Source organism: Haemaphysalis longicornis, unplaced genomic scaffold (assembly GCF_048455015.1).
Source record: "Haemaphysalis longicornis isolate Haplotype H1 unplaced genomic scaffold, Haemaphysalis longicornis Haplotype H1 scaffold_4, whole genome shotgun sequence".
NCBI lineage: Eukaryota > Metazoa > Arthropoda > Arachnida > Ixodida > Ixodidae > Haemaphysalis > Haemaphysalis longicornis.
This window is the reverse complement of record NW_027526361.1, coordinates 1,773,464-1,795,644: the sequence shown is the minus strand read 5'-3', so window position 1 is coordinate 1,795,644 and position 22,181 is coordinate 1,773,464. Positions and strand designations below refer to the sequence as shown.

Here is a 22,181-nt window from a genome sequence, read left to right as displayed (position 1 = left end):
ATAATTTACTCACGCGTAAACAGCTTTTTGTGTAGATATAACATACCCTCGGAGTGCCAACATGGCTTTCAAAAAGGTAAATCTACAGAGACGGCGCTATTAAGCCAGAAGGAGCTTATAATCGCCAACATAGAAAAAAAATGAAATAACGTTAGGCATATTTATCGATTTTAGCAAAGCCTTCGACTATCTAAATCATGAAATATTAATAAATAAGTTGTATGACTACAGAATACGCGGTGTGTCAAGTTCCCTTTTTACGTCCTATCTATCTGATCGACAGCAACGCGTGGCGATAGGCGATTTTTATTCTTCTTTCAAAACAGTCTCTTGTGGTGTACCCCAAGGAAGTATTCTAGCACACTTACGTTTTAATGCATATGTCAATGACGTCGTTAACATGTCTTGTGATGCTACCTTCCTGTTGTATGCAGACGACACCAGTCTTTTTGTTTCGGGCAGTAATATAGAGAAAATTATGTTAAAAGCTCAAAAAGCACTTACTGAAGTTTTTGAATGGTCAAACACCAATGGATTTAAAATTAACGCGGGTAAAACTAAGGCAGTCTTATTTAAATCCAAGAACATAGCAGCAAAGGTGGAAAGTATATTAACATTAGGGGGCACGCCTGTTGAAATGGTTGACGAACATAAAATACTAGGTATCACCTTTTCTGCAGACCTCACATGGACGTCTCACGTTGAAATGCTAGCTAGATCCCTGTTATCCGCCGCTGGTGCGATATCGCGATGTCGCCATTTTCTCCCAGAACACATAAAGGTAAAAATTTACCACGCCCTATTTGATACCCGCATTAACTACTGCCACCTAGTGTGGGGAACAACTACGATGCATAACCTAGATTTAATATTACGCCTGCAAAAAAGAGAGCACTTCGATGTACTTCAAATGTCCCTTTGAGAGATCCTAGTGCACCGCTGTTTTCCCGACATGAAATAGCGCGAGGAATTTCTATGATTTCCGCCTACTTAATTCGTATCTTTTTTTCTAATGACAAGTTCAGAAACTTCATTACAACAATTTCAAGCATTACTCTCCAAACAAGCGACTCTCGCACACGCAGCGGTGACAGGTGGCTCGTTCCCCTTCGGCGCACCGGGTATTTTCTACAGTCCTTGCAATATTCATTGCCCTCGATCCTTAACAAATTTCAAAAAGATGGTATCGACTACAGAAAGTGTACGAAGACTAATCTGAGAAAATATTTTGTGGCCAGCTAGTTATTGGTCTTACTTTTGTGCACTTGTATAGGCTTTTATTGTTTGTTCTGGTTTTTTTTTGTTTCACACAGTGCAGTGGCGCATGCCATGGATAAGGTATAGCTGGTTCTGTTATATTTCAGAAATGTGTTTATTGTGTCTATGCATTTTTTTTCTATTGTTACTTAATGTATGTCATGATTGATATTATCTAAGAGTGTGTACATTTATGCATTGTTGTTCGTATATAGGTGTGTTTTTACATCTGTATCTATCTGTTAATTTCACGTATATACTAGCATGTGTATGCTTTTTGCCGTTGCCAAACAGCTGCTGTGTTTACGGGCTGCCAGGCACCCTTCAAGTGGTCACTGACCGCTTTTTTGCCTGGTGGGCACCAAACACTGTAATGTTGGAAATGAACTTGAAACTTGAAACAAATGTGAACGTCTAAGCTCGGTTTATATGTTCATACTTGTCAACTATGCTGAACGTGAACAAGACATTACGCAAATATAGGACCGAAAATTAATACACAAGGGATATTTACAGTGTTCCTTTCTTTGAAAAAATTCATGGATGCATGGTTTTTCGATAGCAAATGATAATCTACATCTACTGCAGAAAACCGCCGCCTGCTGTTGCCAGGGCCACCTCCTGGCGGCATATGAGAAATCACACGGCAACAGCAACGAAAGGTTCCACTAGCTAGGTTCCACGTTCTGCTTGGAACGCACGTGGAGCACGGCCACGCGGCTCTATGAACCTTCTAGTCGGCCGCCTCGATTCACGCGCGTCTCCGCCGTACTGCAGCGCTGGCATCAAGGAACCCGTAAGGGACCTTAGGAACCCGGCCTGTAGCAGTGGAACGCGGTAAATTCAAATCGCCTTGAGCAAACCTTTAGTGTGTTTACCTTGGGATGAGCGCTACAGAACAGGAACAGCATGAGAGGTGAGCGGGAAAGCAAAGGGGGGCATTTCCTTGGAAAATGTCTACAAAGACTATCGTCTTTTGACGACATTTGCAACGAAAAGCGCAGATACGCGACCAATTTTTTGTGCTAGTTTTTCCTCCCGCACGTGCCGGCGTTGCACTGTCACTTTTTTTCGCTTACTACCGTAAAAACCAACCCAACGTTCGTTCCTGACTAAGTTAACGCGGGCGCTGCCGGATAATTACGTATATTTTGCCTCAAATGTACCTGCAGTTTTGTTTGCGCTAAACGACGGGAAGATGTATGACAAGCGCCAGCGGTACGCGAGTTTTGAACGGTTATGAGTATATAAACCGCTTGGCTTTCGAAGCCTCTAGGTTACGCCGCGACGAGTATACAACGGAACGCCATGTGTGGGTCTACTTGGGTCCAGCGAGCGAGCTACGACGTCAAGGCGAGCCCCTAAAGGGCTCTGCACTTAAAAAGTCTCAGTGCGTGTTCCTCCCTTTCACAAGTCCGTCGCACCGCTGGTCATAGGCGGACAGTCATGACGTGATGGCAGCGATCGACCGGGTCCACGCTGCTCCTTTGACGCCCCGCCTTCCTCTTCGGAGACCGGCCGACCAGACGATTGCAAACGACTGAGGAGACGGCCGAGCGGTTTTAGTCCTGCGCGGCCATTGAGACGTGCCATGGGTCGGGGCGCCCGATCGGCACACGCCTCGGCCACAGTCCCTCCCACACGGCCACTCTTGTCTTCTTTCCCTTCGGGATCGCCCTGTGCCCGGCCGCTCGGCACTGGCACCTTCATGAGTGCGGGCTCACTCTGAGTGACCTGCAAGACGACGGTGATGATTGGGCTCTCAGGGCGCAGAGGGCGTCTTGGTTATCATCGTCGTCTTTCACTTCACTTCATGACACCTACCCTCCTTTTCGCCTGCGCTCTCTTTCATCCCCCGAATCAACGTTACTAGAACAACGCCGCCCTGCACAGCCCTCCCCAAGTGCCGAGTAGCAAACTGGGCTCTACGCCTGGACAACCTCTCGGCCTTTCCGTTCGCTTTTCTCCCCCTACTTAGAACTATAATGCTTCCAGGGTGAACAACAGGACGTAGGACGAAGAGAGCGGCGACACGGACAAGCGCTGTCTTCGTAGAAACGTGTGTCGACCAGACATCAAGGTGCCTCAACGTCCGCCTACGGGACACCCTGAGAACGTATAGAGTGCCCACACCGCTCCCTTGAGCGCCCACTGCAAAGCTTGTGCCCTTCGCAAGGATTGTGCCCCTATTTACGATGAGCGTGTGGTCGTTTTAGGAGAAACAATCAGTTATCAAGAGAGATTGTAGTAGCCGTCGAAATGGCGCGTCTTGGCGATGCATGCGTCGTCAGTATGCCATCCATCAGTAGTTTAGAGAAATAACTGGGGTGTCTGCTCCCCGCGGCGGTTCCCTCCCTCGCGCTAAATCGTACCGTCATTTTTTGTTGTTTTGCTTTTTTCCTAATAGATACGGTGGTTATCTTCATTATGTGCAGTGCCTGCCGATTTCCTGGCTTGTTCGCGGAGCTGGGCTGATGTGTCCATACTTAAATATGTGTTTTTCCAAATAAATTATTAGTTGGAATCAGCGCTTGTCCGTGTCGCCACTCTCTGCGTCCTTCGTCCGGTTGTTCGCGCTGGAAGCATTATTTCAACGGAGTACCAACTCGCCCAAACTCCCACGTTAATCCTCTTCCTTGGTTGAAAACAAAATGAAGTAAACCTTGTGCTGGAAGGGAATAAAACCAGCATTCTCCGGGACGTGGCATTTGGACACGGCACCCGTGGACCACAACAGCTCGATTATTTTTAGCTGAGGTGGACCTCGTAGAGGGGCTGCCACTGTCGAGCTGGACACGAGTGTTCGAGACATGAGCTGGCTGCTACAGGACAGTTGTGAGCCCGGAAAGTCCACAGAGCACGTTCGCGCTAATATCTCGAATCTAGGAATAATGAGGGCGATTGGCCATAAATCCGGAAGAGGAGAAAAACAACATCGCTTGGGGGAGATTAACGAGTATCTGTGGACTTCGCTGCAAATGTCACCGAGAAGACTTCTAAGACAAAGAAGCGGAAGTGAAGAATATACGAAAATAGGATGCGGCAGCAAAACAGTTGTTCGTAAGTGCCGCTAGGCCTCCGCCTTCGAAGCACGAAAGCGGACTTAAGTGCCCCGAGAAATTCTTAGGAAATGGACGTAATAGAAGTAATCTGTGCATATACCATACGCTTATGTTTTATTTATTTTCATCCCGTTAGTCTTCCCCGCCGGTCAGGGCGGGACTACAGTGTATCTTTTTTATAGGTTTGTAAGCACAAATGTATTCATGAAATAAACCACCCCTTGGGGAAGACAACGAGGGCAGAACGCGTTGCAACTAAAAAAATTAACAAAGAAAGGGCACACAGTCTGTTCTAAAGAAACTTAATTTGCTGTGGAAAAATGAACGAACCAATCGGAAAGTTATGTGGAGTACGACATCATCCCGAAGTTGCTTTTCTCGCCCGGAAAACAAACCTTAGCTTTCGTTTTTTTTTTTAATTTGTATTTTGTTGATGCTTTTACAATTTTCTCCGTATATGTTCTCTCCTTCCCTTCATCGCCTCCTCCCCTTCTCCCTATTTCCCCTGCCACTGGTGAGAGTGGCCGACAGTCTGCATGAAATGCGGGATGCTGGACATGGGATCGTGCGACCCGGCCGTAGCCCCCTTTCTTGAGGCTTATTTTCGAATCGCAGATCTTCGATGCTCCAGCTCGCATGTCTCTGAAGGCGTTTTCATGCGGTTTATCTACAACGTCGCATTTCCAAGCACTCCTGGTCGGAGACGAAATGTTTTCCGTCTCGTACTGCTTAATCCCGACTGACCAGAGAGGCCTTTCACTTCCACGCGGTCACGTATGCTGGACACCGCAGATTTCGCCGTTGCATTCTTTTCCCCCTCTGCCTAGGGTGGAGAATGTGGCTTTCTGAAGCAGAGCTTTATATAGAAGCCCGTGTTTGGTGGCTCGAATGGGATCCTCGTGTGGCGCACAGACTGCAAACAAGGGTTTGTTGGAGCTTCTGTCGTTGCCATAGCGACCAGCTTTCGCGTTCCGCTTTCTAGAAAGCACGAGGGAGAAATTCTTACAGCTGCTTCTGCTAGCTGCAGAATCTATGAGCGGCCGCTTTTGAACTGGTCTCCAGAGGAGTGATTGCAAGAGCAATGTGCTTCCACACACACACAAATTACTGTGGCGCGTTCCTTTTCATTCTTCAACTTTGCTTGTCTCGGCCGGTCACATCAATCCACGATTTGGTGCGCGTAAAGATACAATGGAGTTAATAAACAACCATTTTTTTTCATTTTGGTAACAGTACTACAGGAAATGCTGGCGAAGTGAAATTCTAGAACGCTCAATCGAACAAATACACTGACACTTCTCAATGACCGGATACGCTGACATCACAGCGTTGAAAAATGTTTTGCAAATTGGTGTCCTAGTTCACTGAGAATGCTAGCGAACTAGAAGAACAACCATGTAAGTACCCGGCGGCACATGTCTCCCCATGATTACCCTTTTTTGTACATAGTTTTTATTCTCTTTTATTGCACATTGTTCAGACTTCGAAGCGCACTTGCGTCGTGCCTGCACATGCAACATATCGGTAACTTTTTTTCCACATTGCTAACGCAGGTGCACATAGCAACTGCACATTCAGCGCCCTGTGTCCACCGTTCATTACATGTTTGTGTAAGTTGTATTTCTTATTTTTTCCTTCTACATTGCTCAGAGCTGGACGCGGACAGGTAAGTCCCTTGCCGATACGTGAGTAAACATCCTTGTAATCCTTCTTGCCATGTGGTCTACTATTTAATCCTACTAGTTCGGCCCTCTGTCTCAAAGCAAAGAGGAGGATGTGGAAGGTCATTGAAACAGATAAACAATTTGGAAAGAAAGTGAAGGAAAAATGCCCGCCAGGTGGCATTTTTTCTCCACTTTCTTTCTTTCCAAATTGTTTATCTGTTTCAATGACCAACCACATCCTCGTCTTTGCTTTCCGAGGTTTTCTTGACTGCCAACTCTTATTTCTCTGTTATATATATATATATATATATATATATATATATATATATATATATATATATATATATATATAGATAGATAGATAGATAGATAGATAGATAGATAGATAGATAGATAGATAGATAGATAGATCAGGAGGTTCGATGGGCCAGTATAAACATAGTGAAAAAAGTCAACTGACACGTTTCCCGTTTGTTGTTGCCAACAGTTTCGGAGTTAGAAACTCCTTCAGGACTGAAGAAAGAGTTTCTAAGTACGAAGCTGTTGGCAACAATACACGGGAAACGCGTCAGTCGACTATATATATATATATATATATATATATATATATATATATATATATATATATATATATATATATATATATATCTTGTAAGGCCGATGGTAGGCGAAGGCAGACCAGTACGCGCAAGCCGCTTTATTCGCAGGCCGAGCTGCCAGGCAGCAAGATGGCGACCGAACCAGTTTACCGATGATGATAGTCCGAGAAGATAAAAGAATCGGTGATGATGAGTATATACAGAGATGAAGAAGCCGTGGTCGCAACCGGGCGCCAGTGATGATTGCATTCCACTGGGACATTGCATTCAGCGCTCCGAAATTCCACAAACGAGGCTACCACTGGTCTCACAATATATATATGTATATATATATATATATATATATATATATATATATATATATATATATATATATATATATATATATATATATTATATATATATATATGTATATGTATTTATAGGGTTTGGAAATGAGGGGCTCGTTAGGAAATACAGTCTAAGTGGCGCTGGCTACCACCCTCACGCGTCAGATACAGTTGTAGTAAATATAAATACCCCAGAAATTGAAGGAGAACACAGTCGTCCAGATAGCCGAATTGGTAAGGCATTCGAGATCTAATCGAAAGGCGTGGGTTCGGTCCCCACTCTGGGCGCGTGTTTTTCTTTCTTTCTTTCTCACGTAATTAATAATAATAAAAAAATGTAACGTCACTAACGGTAATAAATAGTCTAACCACTCCCCTATGCCTTCTTTGGCGTTGTAGACTGCCGGCATTTCTTTCTGTATTTCCTAACGAGCCCCTCATTTCCAAACCCTATATATATAAGAGAAGAAAAACTTCGAACAAGGTAACAGCACGGTTGTTTCCAGCGTTTCAGCAAAGGCGTGGGTTCGGTCCCCACTCTGGGTGCGTGTTTTTCTTTCTTTCTTTCTCACGTAATTAATAAAAATTAATAATAATGTAACGTCACTAACGGTAATAAATAGTCTAACCACTCCCCTATGCCTTCTTTGGCGTTGTAGACTGCCGGCATTTCTTTCTGTATATATATATATATATATATATATATATATATATATATATATATATATATATATATATATATATATATATATATATATATATATATATATATATATATATATATATATATTCTTTGTCTTTCCAAATTCTTTATCTGTTCCAATGACCTACCACATCCTCCCCTTTGCTGCCCGGAAAAACGGCGGATTTTTTCTCGACTTATATTTTCGCTTATTTATTTATCAATGTATCAAAGAAACGTGACAAACACACGTCATTCGGCCCTATTAAATATTTCAAAAAAAAGCTGAATAGCACTGGCAATGACGACTGCAACCTTGATATGTACCTTTACCGAGTCCCTCGTCCCGTATCTTTCTGTTCTGCTATATATATATATATATACTTCAACAACCTCAACCGGCTACCAGCGTATCGGCTGTCTTCTTGACAATATATACAAGAAAAGACAACATCGAACAAGGTAGAAACCACCATTGTGGGCAACGTTTCCGCAGAGCCACGTGCCTTATATATATAGATGACGACAGCAAGTCTCTTTGCTGAAACGTTGGAAACAACCGTGCTGTTACCTTGTTCGAAGTTTTTCTTCTCTTATATATATATATATATATATATATATATATATATATATATATATATATATATATATATTCTTTGTCTTTCCAAATTCTTTATCTGTTCCAATGACCTACCACATCCTCCCCTTTGCTTTCCGAGGTTTTCTTGACTGCCAACTCTTATTTCTATATATATATAAGGCAAATGTCTAGTTGCTGAAACGTTGCCAACAATCGGGGTTTCTACTTTGTTCGATGTTTTCTTTTCTTGTACATATTGTCAAGACAGCCGACACGCAGGCAGCCGGTTGAGGTTGTTTATTCTCAGGAGCGAAGCCGATGGGAACGCAGGTCTGTGCGTTGCAATCGCCAAGCTCGTTTGAGGCGCATGCACCTCCTGCAGTTCATCATCCTCCCTGACACCTCTTCGTCGGCGCATACCACGATGGCTTGATGGCTGGTCGCGTCTGTTCATCGGGTCTGATGGTCTCTTCGTCTGTTTTATATATATATATATATATATATATATATATATATACACACACATATATATATATTTATATATATGTGTGTGTGTGTGTGTGTGTGCGTGTGTGTGGCATTTGTGGAAGCCGTCTTAAGACGACCGTAATGAACCTCTGGTTCAACAGTTCGGCAAACGCATCAGCATATTGGGAATCCCATTCATATAGGAATTTCATATAGGAAGGTTCTTTTCTTGCTGCCACGACAGCACCGCTGGCGAGAGCAGCTCTTCTCCAATAACACGTCTTGGTTCCCACTCTCTCAACTGGCCACGAAGAACAGGGCTAAGCAGGGGCCGAGGACTGCAAACACTGTATTACCATTCTTTACACCGCGAAACATTCGCTTTCCCGCTCTGGGTCAATACCGTCATCGAGGCGACAGCCGAATAGATTGTATGGATGCCTACTCCGGCTTTCCAAGCACACATCTGCAGCACCCCAAATCTGCGGGGTGCTGCAGATGTGCAACACCCCAAAATTGGAAAGAAAAAAGCTTGTGTTGGCACGCAGTTAGCAACACCTACGAGCAAAAAAAGCCCAGATAGGAATTTTAAAAAGTGGTAGAGCCAAAGAGGTTAATTTTGAAGCGAAAAAAAAACAACCTAACAATGAATTCAGGCGCCCATATTGCCCAAAAAAACGTTCCGTCACGCTTTCGCAGGACGCCTCATTACGAAACGGGAAGGCAAATACACGTACGTGTTACGGAGATTTGAAATAAATAATAAATAAACGAAAGAAGCGATAACATAACCCCACAAATTAGGCAAAACAGAAGAAAATCAAAAGTCCGCCGCCGCGCGGAACGAAGAGAAACTAAGCAGCTGGGGAGAAACGCTTCCCGTGGTGGGAACCTAACCTGGGTCCCTCGGGTTATGGAGCCGGCTTTTATGCGATTGCGCTCGTGACGTGATCTACCGCGTGCTGTTCTCCCAGTTCGCGTGAGTTCACGACTGAAGGGGGGAGCACAGACGACGAGTTCGCTCTACAGACCAGACGCCGAGTTCGGGAAGCCGGTTACTGCGGGTTGTAGCGCGCACTTGGAGCGCGTACCTGTTTCGTATCCCTCCACTGTGGGAGAGGTGTGAAAGGCTGTGGGCAAGACGATCCTTGCCTTCCGCTCATACAGAACTTTAAGAGGCAAGTTCTGAAATCCGTGTGAGGTGCGACAGCCGGGTCTCCCACGGAGAGAGAAGGGCCGCTAGCTCTGCAGTTTCTCCAGCCTTGCACCACCATAGTGCAAGCTGCCCCGGTGCATTTTTATTATTGTACCTGGTTAATGGAAAAGGGTGCGTGTCGGACAGAAACGTTGGATCTACTGCATCTCAAAAAGCGCACTTTAATCAAAAGGCATTATTCATGTGCAGGGTGACCAAACTTATTCCAGGCCACATAGGTATCCTGTTCTACTTGGACGGTCATAGCTGCCTTCTCGTTAGCAGCTATTAGCGTCACCGCTTACTAAAGCGAAGTGTTCTGCCTCTACCAGCCGAGGGTTCAACAGAAAACTCCCGCGAACAAATAAAAGAAGTTACTGGCACCGCCAGAGATCGAACCTGGAACGGAACGGAGCGAGAGCTCCTTGTCTTACGGGCGACACAGACAGTCTACTCATTCAGCACAGCTGCGGGTTACCCTGTGCGTTCTCGCTAAATGCCACGTGATAGCGTCAAGCGACCTCTCACGCCGCTGTGCGCTCCGCCCACGGCACGTGTAGGAGCCGTGTGCGCTTCTTGCGCATGCGCTAGGAGTAAGCAAAAACTAAAGGATGCTCACACCAGCGGATGGGATCTCACTTCTCTTCCGTCACTGCCGCCGATCTCGTCGCCTCCGTCGACGGCCGCAGGAGAGACGGAGGAGATCATGTGACACCGGCTTTGAGCTTTCTTTAATTTTATACAAAAAGAGTTTCCAGTCATGTGCTTCACCAAAGCAACTCAACGAATAACCATTCATGGATCATAAATTGATTTAACCTTAGCAAAGAATATCTCTTTGAAGTAATAAAGGGTTTGGTTAAGTACATTTCACTTGTCTCTGGTTTCACTTTTTGTAGAGCCACATGCGTGAATTCAAGTGGCGTCGCATGGGTAATCGTTGTGGCTGTTGCCTACAGCTTCGCTTTTCAACCACCTTCACAGGGTGGATTAGCGAGCGTTTTTTTACTCGCTTGATTTTTGGCGTTTTGCTGGGGCTCGTATTCTAAGTAGTATGATTGGTCTGTGGCTTCTTGTGTTTTCACTTTAACGGGAATAAATACTGGGGAATAAAATAACAATGAGGATTACTATTTTCTCTAACGCCAACTTTGTGCGCAGCGCGAGCGGCAGTCTTCTCAGCCATGGCGTCTCAGGAAGTGATCGCATGATCAGCGAACGCACGGCGGCTCGCGCTACTCTACCGGGCAGTGTTGCCAGGTATGGCGATTTGTAGCAAATCTGGCGACTTTTTGAGACTCGTGGCGACGAAGTTTTCAGTGTGGCTCCTTTGAGCATTCCTGATTTTATGTAATTTGGTGCCCTTCCGATGCCCCACTTTTTCCAAAAAGGGCCGCATATGACCTTTCAGTGCATTTTAGCCGTCAAGACATACTGAACAAACAGAATAGAACAACCTTATAGGCAGATGACGGCAATCTGACAAATTCTAGAATAGGCCCCAAGGAATCAGTTACGCAAAAACACCGCCATGCATTGCTACTTACCGGCCCGAATCAAAATTTTCCTTGCTCTTTTTAATATACGGCCCCTGATGATGAGTGAATAGCGTCAAATACATCAGGCAGCGCCGTCGCTTAAAAGTGCAAACCTTGAGTAGTTAACGTGAGCTTGAGATTCTATGCAGAGTGTAGAGAAGTGTGTATGACGATGTATAATAAGCACAGGAATCTAAAGAAGCAGCGAAAGCGGCAAAGCAGTGGGCAGCGAACACCCTTTCTAAATAATTCTGATTCTTTGAGTTATTTACCCGAACCTGCATGTTTTAGCTTTTTAAATCAAAGCTTTCTAGCTCTACCAGCCAACGGTTCTTTAGTGGTGTGCGGGGCAACAAACTCCCAACGCGGCGGATGCGGCGTCGGGGAGGAGGGGGGAGGGTTTCACTCACGGGGCACACTGTAGATGGCGCGGCGAATTTACCCAGCGTTGCCAGAGCGGAAGTGCCTGCTCACCGCCGGCGGCGTCGGCGGTAAGTCTTCGTCGTCTGCTTTAGCTACCGTTGTTTTGGGCCTGTTTTGGCGCAGCTTCGCGTCCATTGCGCGATGCCTTTTACATGGCTTGATTAACTTCTTCGGCAGCACCTCCAGGGTAACTCGCACCCGACGGAATTAAGTAGTCGTACGGTAAAGATACGTTAAGGAGTGGTTTGCAGGCCAGGAAAACAATGTATAAACCGCATACTGGCCGCTAGGGAAACGCTACCTATTTCGCACTGCTTGCCAGGAATGGGGCACCGCTTTCAAAATTGGTGAATACCAATTCGGTTGTGTTTTAGATGGTATTAAAAAGGCGAATGCAGCAGCTTAATCTGATAAATAGCGAATATAATATTTCCCTCAGCTTTTTCGCAATTCTCAGACTTATTAAACCAACTAGTTTAAATCGGTATAAATGGGAATCACTAACCTCACACGCCGAATTGTTTCGTTGTCTGCGCTTGCGTCGCGCGTTCGTGTAGCCTTCGAGCTACCACATCAGGATGCCTAGGTTCCGCGGTGTCACCCTTGGAAAGATGCACATCTTCGTTTTCTTTCTCCCGACTCACGGCCGGGCTACATTTGGCGGGTTCCGCCACTCTAGCCCGGCCTTGGCCGACGCTGCTGCTGCGTTCGGAACGCCGCCCCGGCGAATTCCAGGTAACGGCTGGCAGAATCTCTGGTTTCACTCTTTGCAGAGCCACGTGTGTGAATTCAAGTGCCGTCGCATGGGCGATTGTTGTGGGTGTCCTTTAAAGCTTTGATTTCCAGCCACTTTCACAGCGTGGATCCAATGTTTTTCTGCTAAGGTAATAAAAAAAAAGAAAGAAGACCGACTGCGAGTGATGGCTTCGCAAAGGACGGCCGGCGTCCGTGTGCACGCGCTCCGGAGCCGACTGAAATTATTACAGTGTCGCACACAGTCTTTTGTCCGTTCAGCCCCTGTGACATCACGCACTTCCACCTGCAGGAGTGGCCTGAAATCCTTTTCCCTGCAATCGATCGTCACATTTGATTTTTAGGGGCGAAGCTCCTTAGGGCGTGGGTCCATCCATCCTCGACGTATATATGTAGCCACCTCTAGTTTAGTTCTTGGATTGTTTACTAGATGGCGTGGCTACCTCTAGTTTAGTTCTTGGATTGTTTACTAGATGGCGGTACTTGTATATGATGAAAAGATGCGCTTGGATTGTTTACTAGATGGCGTGGCTACCTCTAGTTTAGTTCTTGGATTGTTCACTAGATGGCGGGGAGCGTTGTAATAAAATCCGTTCGCTGTTGGCGCGCGCTCGGAGTCGCCCGATGGATAAGGCTGCAGATGTGCGAGCCCGCGAGGCAGAAGCGCTCCGTGAAGCTGCGCGACGCCGCCGCCAAGATCCTGCCGTACGAGAGCGGGAGGCCGAAGCGTGTCGTCTGGCTGCGCGACGATGCCGCCAAGATCCCAGCGTTCGAGAACGAGAGGCCCAAGCGTCACGGCAACGGCGCGAGGACCCTGCCGTACGCGAAGCGGCACGGCTGCGGCGCGAAGAGGATCTCCAAAACGTCAGAGAACGGGAAGCGGCGAGAAAGCGCGCGTATCGGCAGGCAGACCCCGATGCAGTGAGAGCTCGTGAGGCGTCTGCAAAACGCAGCAGGCGAGCTCAGCCCCAAGGTGCCGACGCGCGGTTTAAGCGAGACTTTCTAGACGTTACGTTCGGACACAGATGTAGTGGGCGAACTTTCACTGAAGAGTCACGGTTTTACCGATGATTTCCCCTCAGGAGCTTCGCCCACTCATCATCATTCACCCCGTGGATATGCTGTGAATTTGTTTTCCCCCTTTTACTGTGCTTTCCTGTTTCAAAGGCGATGGCCGAAGCCCGCCGCGTTTTGCCCTTCGAATCATCACATCAGCCTCTGGACATCTCCCATGGTCCGCCGCTTCCTGTGTTGAGGTTTCCTTTGAACTAACCGCACCCCTCGCTTTTTTCTTCTTTCTCGATGCCCGCCAGGCGATCACCAAAACAACCGTAGCCAGCATCCAGCAAAGAAAAGGGCAAAGGAGACCTCCCGGTTGCCCCTTTGGGCGACTTCCGCCGCACCGCCTTAAACAATGAAGCCATTAACGCGAAGCCAAGAGAAACTGGCCACTCGGCGCGCGCTAAGGCTTCGTTCGACGAGAGCCTACATAACACGAATGGGAGCGCGACCGCGCATCGCTCGCCCTCGGCAGTTGAGTGCAGAGAGCGGAGGGAGCTCCGCTGGTGCAATTACCCTTCTTTCTCGCTCGCGTTTACCCGCACGCCCGGCGAACTTGACAATCAGTGTTCCTAGCACACGCTCGCAACGGGATTGCCAGGTGTAAGGGGGCCTTGTTCCGCGCGGGTGTGGGCTCCAATCCATCGCGGAGGACAGACATGCGGTTTTGTCGCGTTTCCACTCTCCGCGGCTGCCGCTCGTGCCACGCGAGGCGTTCGGGGCCGCCGCGGCTCTCGGGCGCCTTGCCTCTGGTTTGGCCGCAACAAAGCGAGCTTTTTGTTTTGGGGAGGGATATTGATCCAATCTCAACGTCCCCAGTTTATACAGTATCACACTTCCACTCCTTTTCCTCTTTTACCCATCACCCCTTTTACTTGTTGTTTTGACATTTTGGAAAAATGCCGTCGCTGCGTGGCGATGGAAAAAGTGTCGAATCCTTTTTAGAGCTGCGGCCGTTATTCGGTGGCAAAGTAAGTTCCAAGCGAGCAACGCTGTCTTCGTTCTGCTTTTGTCGTTTCCGGTCGGTCGAAAGCGGTTGCCCTGGGAGACGGCGTCAGTCAAGTGCCTTCACCCATGGCCTAAGCCACCGCACAGCATTGGACCGTTGTATCTGGCTTTGTCTCAGGGTTTCACGTTGGTCGCGGAGAAGAAATTGGAAACAACAACCGGTGGGTCGTGGTGCGGTTACTGTGAAACGATAAAGCGGCCGGGCCCCTATATTTTCGAAGGTAGAGCAAACTCCCCCTTTTCGCACCGTTTCCTCTTTGCCCTTCGCTCTCGGCCGCCATTAGTGAGCGCGGCCCGGCACATTTCGTTTCGCATGCGTGGCGCGTTCAGTGCTTGCTTAAAACGCAACAGTTCTGGGCGCAAATTTACACCCATGTTCTGAGATAAGGCGGAAAAATAACAGTTTATGATTGGTCCGTGTCTTAGCTAACATCTCGCGTTTACAGGGGAACAAACTGAGCGTTCGTGCCGGCCAATCTCCTTTCGGGGTATCTCACAGGCGGTTTATTCTGGGGACTTTTACCATTTAAAACTCCCTCTTCCCCCCTTCCCAGAATGAAAAAAAGGCGAAAAGAATCTGGGCGCGTTTCACGAGAGATTTAGCATTTATGCATTTTGTTGAGTTCTTAAAGTGTTGAAGGGCACGCCAAAAAGACAAAATAGGCTCCGTCAGAATTCTAACCAGAGTTGTTAAAAGCTGGGACGTGCAGGCCTAGTTTCATAATGGGTCGTGTTTGTATAATTTGCCCAAAAATTACCTACACCGTACAGTGAAGGGAAAGTGCTTCTATTGTATTCGCAAATGCTTAATTCTAATAGAATCGGCGTCGGACAGATATAGAAAAAAACCCACTCCTATGCACTCTTCGTCACTGCCCCGTGTATATTGGAAAGTAAGGTTTGGTGTTTAGTGGACGCGTTCGAAAAAAAAAAGCGATATCAAACTATGCACGCTGCATGGCAGGAGCGTTCATTGCCGACACGCGCCCACCGTTCATTTTTTAACTCACAAAATGCACTCAAAACACTATGCACTGTGCACTCACAAAACACTATGTAGCCACATTCTCAACGAAGGGAGGTCGTGTGTAAGTTGCTCGTTAACAATAATGAGTCCAGGAATTTCTTGCAAGGAACGCAAAGTTGCTGTTTTTTTTTTTCGGATGAAGCCCTTCAAGCGAGGGGGCTAGACTCCGAACTATAAGGCGGGACAAGCGGACGGAGAAAGTTGCTTACACAAAGCGATAGTACGGTACTTTACAGGTAGCGCAGTTTATGTAGTTGCGGTCCACGGCAAAAGCGCTGACTCTATAGTGCCGCATTAGGGTTCGAAAGCAGCTGTGTTTTGTCTGGGAGTAGAACTCGGTACTGCAAGTGGCAGAGCTACGTAATGCAGCGCACAAGGACAGAGTGGCCCGATTGCTTCTTGGCGCTCGCGGACGTGCAAGCACAAAGGGAAGTTGTCTTCTTGTGGGTGTTTCTTCGCCCTGGAAGAGGAAAGACTGCCTTACCCGCGAGGCATCCGCTGGAGCATAAGGGCTGCAGGTTCTCAACGTGATGTTTATTATTATTTTTTTTAATGCCAATGGGTGGCCTGAATCCGTTCTTGACACGCGTTGCGCGGTGCACGTGCCATTTGATATTGGGTTGGATACTATGAAACGAAGACTTCCCTGGAAGCACACTTGAGGCTATTTGTTCTGTGTACTGTGCCTTCTGCAGTGATGGCTCTGAGGTACAGCACTCGCCTCGTATGTGGGAGGTACCGGGTTTGAATGCGCGTACCGCCGGACACCCAGCGGTTTCGTTAGTATGTACAGACGGCTCTGGTCGAGTGCAGAACCTTAAACGGGGATTTTACGCCCTGGAAATCTGCCTTTACCATGTGGCGGGGCCCCCAGGTCTTCTACAACACCGCATTGTCAGCGGTGAAAGAGACTGGCGGCATGTCCTGCCACAGGCGGTTACGAGTTGAGCGTCCACCGCGGCTGTGGAAGTCACCGTGTGCGTTCGTGTGCCTTGGTGGCGCCGAAAACCTACGGGTAAAACGGGTACAAGCGACGCTCCCCCCCCCTCCCCCCCTGGCGCTCGGCCCTTGTGTGGGACTACAATGCCGGGGAAGATCACCCAGCTTGTACGGGAAGTCGGCCCTTTGAAACTGGGCGGCTGCAAAAATGCAACTTTTTTTTAGAAATGAAGACCACCGCTCCCCCTCCCCTTGCAGTGAGCGGGGTGAGGCTGCGCTCTCGTGCGCGCCTGTCGAAGTGGTCACAATTACGTGTATTAACACGTGCGCGCGCACACACAATTTCGCGAGTAATTACTTCCCGCGCTGCAAGGCGCCTGACGTGGTGGGGCATTCTAAAGAGTGTAGTTTCGGAAAACAAAAATTGGTGTGCTTTTCTAGGGGTTTATTCTTTCCTGCCGCCCTGTGGGGGCTAATTTGTGGTGGGTAGCTTGGAGGTGTACATAAAATCAAAGAGGCCGCATTTCCTTAGGCATATGTAGAAACTCATACGGGAGGGCAGGGTTCAGAGAGTTACACAGAGCTGCGAATGAGCAAGTTCACCTAACCTGGAATGAAGCACGGAAAACGTAGGTTACGTAAATATTTTGACCGCATTTCTTCAAGGCCCCCAAGGCATTCTGCTTTTTAAATTAAGAAGTGCGTGTGCTTTCATGGTGGAAGCAGTGAGCACTTTCAGCCGATTTCGCTCCCACACCAGCAAAAAGGCACAAAAAATGTCACGCCGTTTTTCTGCTTCCCTTCCGCTGAGGAACTCAAAGAGCAGTCGCCTAAAGTGCAACGGCCAGGATTTCTCGGGTGGCAAGTAACAAACTCAGCCCATAAACCACCTGATCAAACCTCAACTCCAACTAGCCCGACTTTAAACTCCGCTGCACCTGTCGTGGTTCACACAGCGAGAGAATCGTGCGGGCTTCTTGTCTTCACCCGTATGTCCATCTCTATATCCCAGCTCACCAATTCTGCGCTTTATAGTCAGCAAACTTTCGTGACGAAGCCTAATGGGAATCTCTGCTTTAAAATTCTCAAACAATGCCGCTACCTCCATTCATGCATCTATATTTTGTCACAAGCTATGTTAGTATTCAGTGCGCCTGTACCTTTTTATCGCGAAAAATGGCGGTTTGCTGGGCAGTTCACTATACAAGGAGTAACATATCACGAAAAAACAGCCCCTGCTAAACTAGCAGCGCCAGCATGCTCAGATACCACTATGAAAACTATGCAGACACCCACGACCGAAGCCGGACACAGATGTAGACAGCTCAAGTGTAACATGCACACTCGCCTTCTTGCCTCCCCTTTTTGTACACGGCTTTTCATTAAAGACAGAGTGGACGTTCACAGAGCCTGATCGCCTTCTTGGAACGGCTGAGTCGACGCAATAAGAAGCAACGCAATGTTTGCCATGAGTACTGAGCGGCCTTGAAGCGGTCCCCTCCCCATTGCTTCAATCCAGAGTTTTAGCACTCCGTATACGCTAACTCGGTTCCATAGTTATCGTGTTGGCCGCGATCGCATTGTGCCTGCGCGTGCAGGCATGGCGAGGAGGGCGCACCCCGCCACCGCAACAGATGCGCCGGCATGGCGAGGGCCGGCCGCGGAACTAATCCTCCTGCCGAAACGAATGCGCAAGTGCCCAGACGGGTCCCGGTCAACACGGTAACAACGGAACAGACGGAGCATGCGGAGTGCTAAAACTCTCTAATGCTGCAACGATGCCCGTCGCCGTTACGGAAACAGCCGACACCACACCTGAAATTCGCCCCATAAAATCCCAATGGGCACCAGGTCACGTCCGTGTTTCTGGAAAGCAGGTGGGTTAGCGGTTGAGCCACACTGCGATGTTTTGCAGTTCGGCCTCAACAAAACTATTTGACGCTAGCGCAAGAACCGAATGACCTGCGGGCCTTGCATCCACAGCGGGCGCACATCCGGTACCGGTACCATCCGGTACCCTTCCGGCCGTCGAGGTGGCCCAGTGGTTTGGTTGCCGGTTTCACGGTGCAGAGGTCCCGGCTTGGATTCTCGGGGCCTGCCTAACTACATTCATTTCTTGAAACGCGCGCTCCCGACAGCTGCTCGTGGGCTGTTTGCCCCCTCACCACTTCCCCTCACACTTCGCGCTTTCATGAGGCGACGGACGGATGACGTTCGGCCTAAACTGCTCCGCTGTTTAAACAAGTTCCAAGTCTTCGTTGAGTCTTCGCTGAGAAAGACACAGTATTAAGGCTGCACGATCTTTGTGGGGTGTCAGCAGCTGCATAAATGTGCCTCGGGTATTAGGTAAGTCGGCACTAGGTGCGGCAAGAAACAAAAAAAAAATGGCTCCAATTCACGCTGTGAAGGTGGTTGGCAAGCAAAGCTTTAAGTGACACCCACAACAACTGCCCATGCAATGTCACTTAAATTCACACACGTCGCTCTACAAAGACACCAGAGATTCTGCCTGGCGTTACCTAGAATTCGCAGGGACGGCGTCCCGAACGCAGAAGCGTCGGCCACGGCCGGGCTTGAGCAGCGGACGCCGCCGCTGTAGCCCGGACGTGCGTCGGCAGAAAGAAAACGGCAAGGAGCGTCATCCGAACGGTCAGACAGCGGAACCTGGCCATCCCGATGTGCTAGGCTCGGAGCTACATCACCGCGCGACACAAGTGCGGACACCGAAATTACTCGGCATGTGAGCTTAGTGATTCTCATTTATGCCGATTTAAAATAGTAAGTTTCAGAATTGCGAGAAAGCTGAGGGAACTTTTATAATCTATTTTTATCAAAACCAGTTGCTCTTTTCGCCTTTTCTAATACCTGTTAAAATACAAGCGAATTGGTATTTACCAATTTAGACAACGGAGTCCCATTCGTGGCAAGGAGTGCGTTTTTCCAGCGGCCAGATGTCCGTATGTGGTCTCTATATTTTGTTTTTCCGCCCTGGAAAAAAATCTTTAACGTATCTTTGTCGTACAACCATATAATTCCGTTGGATCCGGGTTACTCAGGTAGAGTTGTCGAACAAGTTAATCAAGCCGTGTGAAGGAAGTGCGGGATGGACGCGAAGCTGCTCCAAAACAGGCCCAAAACAACCGTCGCTAAGGCAGACGACAAAGCCGACTGAATGGTCCCGCCGACGCTACCACCGAGGTGAGCAGCTCCGGCGCGCGGGGAACGCTTAATAATTAAATTAAATTCGCAGCGCCATCTACAGCGTGCTCCGTGAGTGAAGCGCCTTCGAATAGCCCCTTCGAGAAGCGTCGTAACAGCCTAGCGCTGTGTCAGACGCTACCGCTGTTGGTGGTACTTCTACGGTATTATTGTCTGAGAATTTTTGCGCTAATAAACTGTGTAACGTTTTTTTATTGATTGATTGTAGGGTTTAACGCGCCACCGCAACGCGGGCGATGAGGCGCGCCGTAGTGGAGGGCTCCCGATTAATTTTGACCACCTGGGGATCTTTAACGTTCGCCGAAATCTCGTACACACGGGCGTTTTTGCTTTTCGCCTCCATCAGAAAAGCGGCCGCCGCGGCCGGGAATCGAACCCGCGACCTCGTGCTCAGCAGCGCAACGCAACGCCTTAGCCACTGAGCTACCGCGGCGGGTACAAACTGTGTAACCTTACCTGAACCTTTTCACTGACGCTGCTCACCACAAAGCCAATTACTGGTCCATTGAATGCACAGCATACTAGAGGTTCATATGATTGTCCTCAACGGCTCAGGTTTGTTCTAAAGCTCGAAATTGGGCTAGTGGGTACACATGACACCTTAGCCAACAGCGCGCAAAACATGGACAAAGAGAAGGCAAACAGACATATATTTATAGGCACTTTTTAAAGATGAGTCTATATAGGGCTACTTAAACGTGAAAATTCTAGTCTGTCTGTCTGTCTGTCTGTCCGTGTCCGACCGTCCGTTCGTCCCTCGATTCAGCCACCCGGCCATAAGTAAAAAAGAATTTTGAAGGAGGAGTTCATTATAGGCAAAACTTTTACAAAATCTGGAAGCACACTACGTGCTTGTCAATATTGCTCAGCAAAAAGAAGGCATATTTCAGGCAGAACTTAAATAGGTGTTCTTTTACGCAAAAATGCATGACTGCTTGAATTTTGTGATAGCACATAACAATACGCAATGTTTCGACGAAAAAATCCAAGAAGCGCTCGCACCCACCTTATGGCGAATTCCATTGGGCGAACAGGAGCAAGTGGAGCGAGCAGCCAGAGCAGCACACGGGAGCAACGGGGATGTGTGCTTTCGTTCCGCGAATGAAACCTTCGCGCTGCTCCGGGAGCAGTAAAAAGAGGGGGAGGGCGAGATGTCAAGAGTCATGTGACCAAACGTTTCCCGCGCTCGCTTCCCGCAGCATTTCGCGCGCTCGTGATGTCCGCACACAGTTATTCCTCGCCAGTTTTGCCAGATACGTGCCGGTGGTTTTGTGTCTGCTTTCCGCATGGCGAAGAATGAAGAAGCCGAGCGGATGTTCATGTTCATGATAAAGGGGTCACCATCGTGTCTCCCAAAAATTAGCTGCGAACGATAACAGCGTCCACCGTCTTTTCAAGAAACGACTCTACCTTCGGTCGCTGCTCCGGCGATGTGAACAGGTGCTCGAACATAAACTCATGTAGGGCCCTATTCTCGACTGCACAAATTGCCGGCAATTCAACCAATTTGCCGGAAGTCTTTTCTGATTGGCTTTCAATTTTGGCCACGTGCTTCCGGTTGACAAAGCCGTTGTGTGTGCCGTCGTCATTTTGACGTTTCATGTCGTTTACGGACACCAGTTCTAAAGTTTGCCTTATTTCTCGTTATTAAATGCGCATAATTCTTAGCCGGCAATGAAAAACCAGACATGCAGCGGACATGACAACGTAAGCCTGTCTTTAATATTCAACAACAATACTGCTTGTAATACACACCCCTTCTGTGATTGGCTGAGAAGGCGTGACGTAATTTAAACAGTTGGCGGGAACGAATACGTCATGCATTGGCAACTTCAGCCTGCGTAAAAGGGACGTAATGCTACGTAACAGCTTGAAAATGGCGGCTGTTTTTGTCGCAAAATACAAGCAAAATAGGGCAAAAAATTTCCCCGGCTTACGGCGCCGCGAAATGTGCGGCAATTTGCAGCAGGCGCAGTTTCGCATGCGCGCTGTTTAAAGCATGTTTCCTACCGAAACAAATTGTAGTTTCAACTGCTTCTAAGTCAGCGATCATGGAGAATACAAATAACGTGCAGTATTTTGCTTTTATGTTTGGCAATAAAATAAAAATTATTTGTTTGGCGTAACCGCAACATAAGAGGGCAGTACAAGCCTCTCCATGACAAAGAGAACCCAATGCATGGCATTTGTCCATACTCGTCCTGGTAAGCTGTTGGGTCACATGATCGAACTCAAGAGAAAAATAACAAAGAAAGGTGACTATTTGGTTCATTACAGTGCTGATTGAAGTCGAGCTTGACGAATGAGTGAATAGGCGACATCGGTGCGCCCTGCGGTTATCAGGCGTAGCGCTTCGCTGCTCTTATCTGTCATAGAAGC

General features: G+C 47.9%; 1 protein-coding gene across 1 annotated transcript in view; it reads right to left on the bottom strand.

Moving 5' to 3' along the window:
- The window catches only part of LOC144178108 (atrial natriuretic peptide receptor 1-like), a 267,231-nt gene that overhangs the window by 225,568 nt on the left and 19,482 nt on the right, over positions 1–22,181 (bottom strand). The window lies entirely within an intron of this gene.